Raw genomic sequence first — 9,130 nt, 5'->3', positions numbered from 1 at the left:
AAATCTGTTTTGCATATCTTAGTATGAAGAAAAGAAAAGAAAGAAAGAATGATAGTAAAGTAAGTGTAGAAACTATATGAAATTTAATTTCATCATAATTTCAAAGTACACTATTTCAATTTAATTATGTCGCGAATCTGACAGACCCTTACAGTCCATAGTGGATTAACTGTACAATATATTCTTTTATGTTAATTCATATTCTCAGATATAAATTCCGGATATGTGAAGAGTAATTATAATATATCATTTAATTTACAGAAGTTTTATATTGTGTTTTGTCTCTGATTCGTGACACAAATAACAAAGATGTGTGATCGTCCAACGAGCCTAGTTACTCTCTTTAAAAGGAAATGACATGGGGTTTAACATCCTACTTTTTTGCTCCGAACTGGGCTAATGAAGACGGGCATACGCCATACAGTGTGCTATGAGGGAAATTTTGGCCGGACAGCGGCACTATGGCCTACTCTTATATCGAATTCCAACTGTCAAAAAAAGTAGGGGATATTCAGAAACAATACCAAACTGCAGAAATGCACTGCTGTTTTTATTAGAGGTAACCAGTGTATGTTTAAGGGCTAATCCCGATAATTTTTTGGAGAATAACACTGTTTAATTTTGTTTTAAAATCCCTGAAAATCTACTACCTAAGGGCCAAGCAACTAACTCAATATTTGTGATAAGTTTTCAAATAATTGAAACCCGTCAGTCATCATCTGGAAATGGAGACCGGTGTCCCAAGCTGTATTATGCGGTGTCTAGATAAAACCAGACATTTTCTGTATAAAAATAATGTGTAGGTGAAATTTACCTTTCATTATCAAGTACAGCATTTGGGTCAATGAACGGGAATCGATTATCAGGTCTCCCAACGAAAAAATTGACCCTAAATCTTAAAAGGGTTACGTGTCCGGATAAGCAGTTATGATGGTCACGTCCAAATGAAATTTTGAGATACGGTCAATACACCATTCCTCGATATTTTGGCGTTTAAATTTCATACATACTCAGACTTTTATTTTTGAGACTCTGTTCAAATAAGGGATAGTCCCTTTAATAACAGGCCAATCGCGTACACAGGAACATAAACAGTTCATATGGGTGGCTTATCTGAAGGCCCCATTTCACTCGCAAAGAGATACACTGTCATAAGTGAAAATGGACGTTTTTGCTTTTTGTCTTAATAATGAGTAATTGCTCCACCAATCCTCAGACATTCAGCAATTCGTCGTGGCATGCTCCTAATCAACCGTCCAATCACGATTTGGGGCAGTCTGACCCAATCCTCTTGCAGTGCCACCGCCAATTCTTGCAGTGTTGTCGGTTGACGTTGACGTGGATGAACCCGTCTCCCGATCAAATTAAACGTAACACACTAAAGCAAAGATACGCTAAACAGTAAATATTATACAAGAACTGATAGGAAAGCAAACATGGATAGGATAAACCAGCAAGCGGCAGTTTTCATCAACCCTTCCTTGAAGTGGCAAATTTGACAATGAACCCATCCCACGTGTATGGCGCTATTGCGTGTCGCACATGCAGCTCGGTGGTTCTGTTGGGACGATAAGTTCTTCATCTGTGAACATACTCTCAAAGCATGTCAAGTGTCCATGGCTATTTATCATATCACAACCTGCATAGGTATTTGCATTTCAATATCCCCTACTTTTTTTGAAGAGTATATGTCATTGAGAAAAAAAGCGACCAGTATTTTTTATATACCTCTGAACATTTAAAAAAAATATGCACATTAGTTTCACAGTTTAGTAACTCATTACCAAACGACAAAATGTCAGCAATTAATATTATATAACCAAATTGTAGCATCTTCAATTCAGCTATCATGACGTCTCTGTGGATATTATATTTTGAACAAGATAATAAGAAATGGTTTGCGTTTTCAATATCACATCCACATGAACAAGCAAAACTATCAACTATATTTACATGAAATAAATCGCCCTTTTTAGGCACTGCATTTATTACTCAGCATGCAGTGTAAAATGTTTAAATGTAGATCACCACATCAAAAATAAATTGGAACATTTGCATTTTGAAAATATACCGCACGCCACATAGTTTCTTTTTTAAAAAGAGAAAATGTTGCGGTAATTGTCTCAAATGTAAATCCAAAGAGTTCCCCAGTTTAATAGTGGACGGAAAAAAAGAATTTTGATATGCTAACATTCTGATTAAACCCTGACTCAGATTTGGGGAGTTGCGCAGACCATAACTGTGATTTTGTGATACAAGGTCTGTAAGATATTCGGGTGTGTGCTCATTTACCATTTTATACAATAATCACAATTTCCTGACCAGCCTCCGAGTTTTTAGAGTTTCCCAACCCGACTCTTTATAAATGAATTCTAAATTCGCGTAACTTGTTAAGCCCGTTACAATTCGAGCTGCTTTGATTTGGAGCTTTTCTAAACGCTCAGAATTGACCCTTGAGCCACACCTGACCCTTGAGCGTATGTCAGATAATGCTTCTTTAAGCATTACTTTCTGAGATCTATTTGTCAAATAACTATTGAGCCAACTCAGTAAATTTCCTTTAATCCATCTTTCTAAGTTTAACAACAATCCTTTAATCCACATCGTATCAAATGCTTTACTAATATCAGCATAAGTTAGGCTAGCTTTTTGTTTCTTTTCAAGTGCACATAAAATTCCATGAGTAGTGGAAAAACCAGGTATAAACCCCGACTGAAATTTATAGAGTAGCTTATTAGATATCAAATGGTTAAAGATATGTTTGAATATTATCTTGTACAGGATAAAAGAGAAACAGGTCTATAACTACTTGGCAACGATTTATCCCCATTTTTGAGCAGAGGAATAACATGGGCAAGTTTCCAATCTATAGGAAAACATTTTTCTCCGAGAGATTTGTTAAAAAGCATGCAAAGTGGTTTTGAAACTTCATGTATGGATGCAATCAACATTTTAGTGCTTAGGAATAGCATCAACTACGTCCAGTCCAGTTCGGTTACAGTTATATGGGATAATTCAATCGCTCATCTCTCCTCGAATTGAGGTAAATCTACACAAGAATCGTTTAAATTTGTAATAGAGCTAAAGAACTTAGGTCATTTCATGGACGATCATTTTTTAATAACAAATTGATTGTTTGAAAGCATGCCTTGATATTTGTGAAGTTCATTTCTTCCAGATTATCGTTAATATTTAAATAAAAACGTTGTTTTGCTTGTTTCTTATAAAGATATTGATCTTATTTCTGGCTGAATGGTTAGCGTGTGCACGCTGTATCATAAAGTCTGTCATTGAGTCAACAGGCGTGGTTTCGATTCCCCGGTTGAACGTGACAAGGAGCAGTGTCGCCTGTGCAACCTCGTGGGTTTTCTCCGGGTCCTCAGGTTTCCTCCCACTGCTAAAGACCCCTACGCGCAAGCGAATTATTGAAATAAAATTAAACCATATGTTAGTCCCGAAATGACCTAGTTTGTGTCAAGTGGACGTTAAACCCCATTTCTCTCTCTCTCTCTCTCTCTCTCTTTGCTAGAAAGCTGTCTTTATCAGGTCCTCTGTCCTGCACCACTGACAAGGAAAACCACGCCGGAAAACCCGATGAACTCGCTCGGCCAACACCGGGAGCGAATCCCCGACCTCCAGGCTAGCGAGTCAGCCTCTTACTTACTTAGCCACCGTGGTTCCTAATAAATGACAAATACAGTAAATATCAAAAGATAATGACTTACTGGATACAAAGAATATAAATATATACGTAAGCACCGTATACAAACTAAGTCCATGGAAACCGGAACAATAGGTCGGTGATTCACTATGCTAGATCTTTCTTGTCACAACGATTTAACGTTCCCAAGCCCCTCCTGTTTGGGGAAGCGTGAGTAGGTTTGAAAATCCAAACATTTCTCGATTTGTTCATGTAATCGCTAACCTTTCCGTCCTGTAAAATCAATCTGCAGAGCATCCGTTGCACCGACGAAGCTCGTTCCGCGGTCCGATATGAATACACTGACGTTTCCCGTGATTGCAATGAGACGACGTAAGGCACTGATAAAGGCACAGGTTGATAAGACCTCCTCAACGACCTCTATAGGAACCCGTAAAGAGAACAGTCCACCTCTTTGAGTTAGCACAACCACCACGAGTCCGGCGATGTATAACAAACACACAGGTCAAAATGTGCGGACTCCAACTTTTTTAAAGGCGGAGTGGTCTCAGGTCTGACCGTAGGAAGGTCTGCCATCTATTGAATTATCAAACAGCCTCTGAATCGGCGATACTGTACACAAAAGGTATAAGACGTTTCATCTCACTATCCAATAGCCCGCAGTACGAATATCACTTTCCGTAAAAAGTCTGCCTCGGTGCTTAACTTGTCCATGCAGATGTAGCACTAGAAGTTTCGATAGATGACATTTCCCAGGAAGAATGGGTGGGTTCTTTTCTTGGTACGGTAAATTTGACTTGTAATGTCTACCCCTAACATACCGTCTTCATCCACGGAATGGGACGTTGGATGATACCCCTGTTCTTCGGGAGGTTTCTGTCGTTCTTAAGTCAATTAATCTCTGATTCGTAAACCTCACGCTGTACTTTCTTAATCAGAAACACTTCCGTCTTGTTCAATGACTGGAATACGTCAACAGTCTTCAAATCAACTTTCTGAATTTAAGATTGAACGAATCTGTGTAAAACAGCCACGCTGCGGACTAGTGACTCCGATGTGGAGAATACCTGGAATCGCTCCAATCCTATTAAAGATTTACCCCAAATCGTCGTCTTGGTCGTATCTCTTTACCCGTTCTGGATCAACTAAAGCTGTAAAGTCGGTAGTAAATTTTTCAGCAGTTCGACGATCATGTGATGATCAGGATATATTCTAGAAAGCATCATTTACAGTCAGTTTTTGAAAACACTTCTTGCGTCAAAGTGTGTGTGTGTGTGGGGGGGGGGGGGCAATTTCGAGATGACTATCTAGGAACACCAATATTCTAATTACTAACCTATACCTTCGCTTTCAAAATCACTGCAATTTCCCACCATGTAGTTACAGTGTTAAAGGCAAGTAGTGATATGAGATAAATATCACCCTAGCCGAGGGTTATTTCACATATCGAAATGAAATGAAATGGGGTTTAACGCCCTACTGTTCTGCTCCTATACTGGGCTAATGAAGACGGGCAAATGTTTATTTTGTCCTAAATATTGGATATCAGAAGCCCATCTTCTCCCGGTAAGATCACAGCATCAATGTTGATTTAAATTAGTAAATAATTGGTGTTTTCAAAGTCAAAGATTTTGGATGATATTGAGTTAGGGACTTAGCTACTTTAAGTCTATCCTAATTGATTTCACCTATAAGACAATGGTTTGGCTATACCGGCTCTCCGACTGATAAGACAAAATTAAGAAAACAAGTTCTAAGTTGCACGTGCATTAGTAACCACGTGTTCACAAACTGGTATTCATTTTGTGCAATGTTGTCAAATGATTCGGACGACGAATTGATCCGCGCAAGCCAGTTTGTAGAAAATATGGTTGAAAAAGAAAACGTAGATTCTGACAAAGAATTATTTAAAGCTGTCAAAGTGCAGAATTTATGCAGAAAATATTTAATAAGGATTTAATGTATTCGGATATTTCAGACTGTGAGAAAGATAGACATGATACACGCTTTTCCATTTCGAGTGACAAGACATCAGTGAATCTGCCGTGCCCATAAATAGCTTACGTAAAAATCATTGGGCTGTTAACTTTTTTAACAGTTGATCAGTGTGACGGAATAATAAACACGATAGTGAACGAAAATTCCTGTGTGTGCTGGAAGTAGTGGAAGGTACGAGTATATAAGATCTTTTTTTTTTGGATGTCTAGATTCGTCTTGGAAGTAAGCAAAATAAAATGATGAATATTACCCACCGAATTCCGTTTTTACTGTCTGAACCATCGTAAATTTTAAACGGATTTCTTCGATTGTGAATAAACTACTTAACTGTGGTTAGGATGACCCGTGCACTTTACAGAAAGTTGGTCTCGACACGGCTAAATGTGCACGCTTCAGTTGCGTGTCTCGAACTGATTTCTGACTACCCCGCACTCGCTTTGAGTCGATAAATAGCCATGGCACGTGCAATTCTCTACAAATATATCAACTATTACAGCCGTAAAAAATCTATTGTTGACGATTTTGAATAGCAGTAAAATTTAGCTTCTTGGTTATTACAGCAGCTTTAGTAATTACGTTTGTTTTATTTTTTAAATTGCTTTATCATTAACTGTACCGTTAAGAGCGGCATCTTTTAGTTTAGTACAAATACTATCTCTGAATCACTTTCTTTAGCAGGAACATGATACTAGCAGTAGTTTCATTTTACTTTTACAAGTTTCTTAAAACAATTGTTGAGTTGTCTAAAGTGCTTATTTCTAAATTCAATTTCTTGTTCTAGCTTTCTGTTATGTTTCGTAAAAAAGTAGTCTTGATTATCCCGACCTGTCAATCAGACGTAGAATGGTCGATAGACTGGTAAAGCGAGACTAATTTCAAAACAAGGGCACGTAACCTATCTTTTACTCAAAAGTGTCTGGATGTTATGGACGCAACTTGGAACCAGTTTTCAGTCTATTATTTATAGATGATTAATGGTCATAGCTTATTAAGGACAACATGATCGTTTATTTAGTGACTATAATTGTGTGAAACTGATTTGAGGCTTGGCATATATATAAATATTGTGGCGTAGTTGTCGAGATATTTGGAGATATTTATTTATGGTGGGTCACCCTACACTGTGGTTATAAACTTACCTGTGTGTTTGAAATCAACTCCCGTTCGATAAAATCCATTGCACAACTAAATATCCCAACGAATAAAAAAGTTCTCTCTTGACAAATTTGACTATTTACTTGTAATTTCGACTAAGAGGAAGACAACAATGCTTTCGTTACGTGTTGGGCTAAACCATTTCAGCTGTTGCGGGGGTTGTTTAATTTTGGCAGATGGTTTGACAATCACGTGTTGCAATGCAAACAAAGCACGATCGTTTGAGTTTGGGTGACGAAAAATATAACTGAAGACAATTACATAAGAGATTTATATTGAAACCATTGATCGCCAGTCTATCAAATTTTATTCACAATGAAAATATCACTGATTGCACGGATACTCGTAAAAATAAAGTCATATATAAACTAAAAATATCCTATCTTCTTTATGTTATAAATAATTTAACAAGGATCATGAAGCTCGCCTCCGAGTGTATTGTTAATTTGATGGCATTCTTTCGATGAAATTATAACCGCTTCAATAACATTTGAAGAGTCCAGGGGAAGAACGACCGTGCACATGTTTGTCTTTTCGCATAAAAGGCAAAACTGACTTTTGGACGAGAATGCTTGACGCGAACAGAACAATGAGTGGGTTTAATTACAACTTCAAAATGATGTTTAGTACGAATCATAATTACCAGGGGCCGGTTGCTCAAAACTAAGTTATTTTAACGATCCGTTAGAGTTTAACGGATCGTTATCTTGGTAACTTTTCGTTTGTTAACGGTCTGTTAAATTTCTGTTACTGGAAAGTCAATTTCATTATCCGTTAGCTAACGGATTCATTAAAGTTAATCCAAGAGAATACTGTTTGTTCATTGGCTGAATTTTAAATTTTTGAATTCAATGTACATGTATAACAACTTCATATAAGTTAGTATTAACAAGAAACTGAAGACAGTGAGACAACTAACTGTGCAGTCTGTTCACAAAACTTGATTAAAGACAAAAAGATAACTAGAATTTACTACAGAAAACACCATACTTTATTTTTTCCTTTAGAAATTTTAGCATAAATCTGTAGGAGTAATTATGAGATTTGCACTACAGAATTATGGGGCCATTATTTCCTACAGGCCACCAAAATTCTGTAAAATAGTATAGAATTTCATCCTATAGAAAATGGAATAGGCCCGCATCGCCCAACCCTCTAGAATGTTCTATAGAAAATTACATATGTACAATGTAATCTATGACTTTTTGCTACAGCCAACTAATACCATCATTAAACAGATAACGGACACCAACACCTCCGTTAAATATAACGCCAAGTTAACTACACGTTAAAGTTAACGGGGCTTCCAGCAACAACCTTTCTCTCCGTTAAAATTAATGATCCGTTAACTCCATGTTAACGGATCGTTAAAAGATAACAGAGCTTTGAGCAACCGGCCCCAGTACAACAACTGACTTCCACTTTTCAGCCAGTTAAGGTCAAATAAAGGGTACGATGAACGTATAGGCCTATTTGTCCGGGGGGCCATTTCAGAAGGGCCTTGGTTCGATGTGACTCCGATCGTTTTTGCCTGAAAGAGATTTTTCCACAGAAAGCTTAAATACAATTTGCTACCTGATGGCGCCATTAACTGGGGTTCATTGAAAAAGTGACTTAGATCGTTCTTCCCGGGGCTCTTCATTTACAAGCGTGTTGCTTATACTTATATATCATATTAAAGATAATCATAAGTAATATTAAAAGGCCGGCAAAACGTATGTAATTGTTTTTGTGCCGCATGTGTGTTCAAAAGAAAATTATCACATCCGAGTCGCTAATCAAATAATTATTAAAACAAAATATTCCAAAGGGTAAAGTTATAAAATTTGCAGAGATTTACTAGAATGTAAAAAAACGTTAACAAAATAACAGAATATGGACAGTTATGTGTGTGAACGCCCAAACTCAATGCCGAGCCTAGATTTGTAGCTTTTTCTTAAACCAAACTTGAATTGTCGTAAAAGTGCCGAAAACCGTTTCTATTTGCTGTACTCAGTGCTGTCACCCCTTATACGAAATGATATCTCCCGAAGAGTGACGTAATCAGCTTCCATATTGGTATTTTTCTGTGTCGAAGATTTGTGGGAGTTCAATTTTTCAAGGGTGAACGTTTTTATTCGTTGGGATAATTAGTTGTGCAATGGATTTTATTTAACGGGAGTTGATTTCAAACACACAGGTAAGTTTATAATAACCAAAGTTAAGTAGTTTGTTCATAATCGAAGAAATACTTTTAAAATTTACGATGGTTTAGACAGTAGTAATGTGGATATTATACCGTCTACACAATCCAGAATTTGACTTTCAGACAAGTTC

Source organism: Patella vulgata, chromosome 2, assembly GCF_932274485.2.
Source record: "Patella vulgata chromosome 2, xgPatVulg1.2, whole genome shotgun sequence".
Classification (NCBI taxonomy): Eukaryota; Metazoa; Mollusca; class Gastropoda; family Patellidae; genus Patella; species Patella vulgata.
This window is presented reverse-complemented; position numbering follows the sequence as displayed.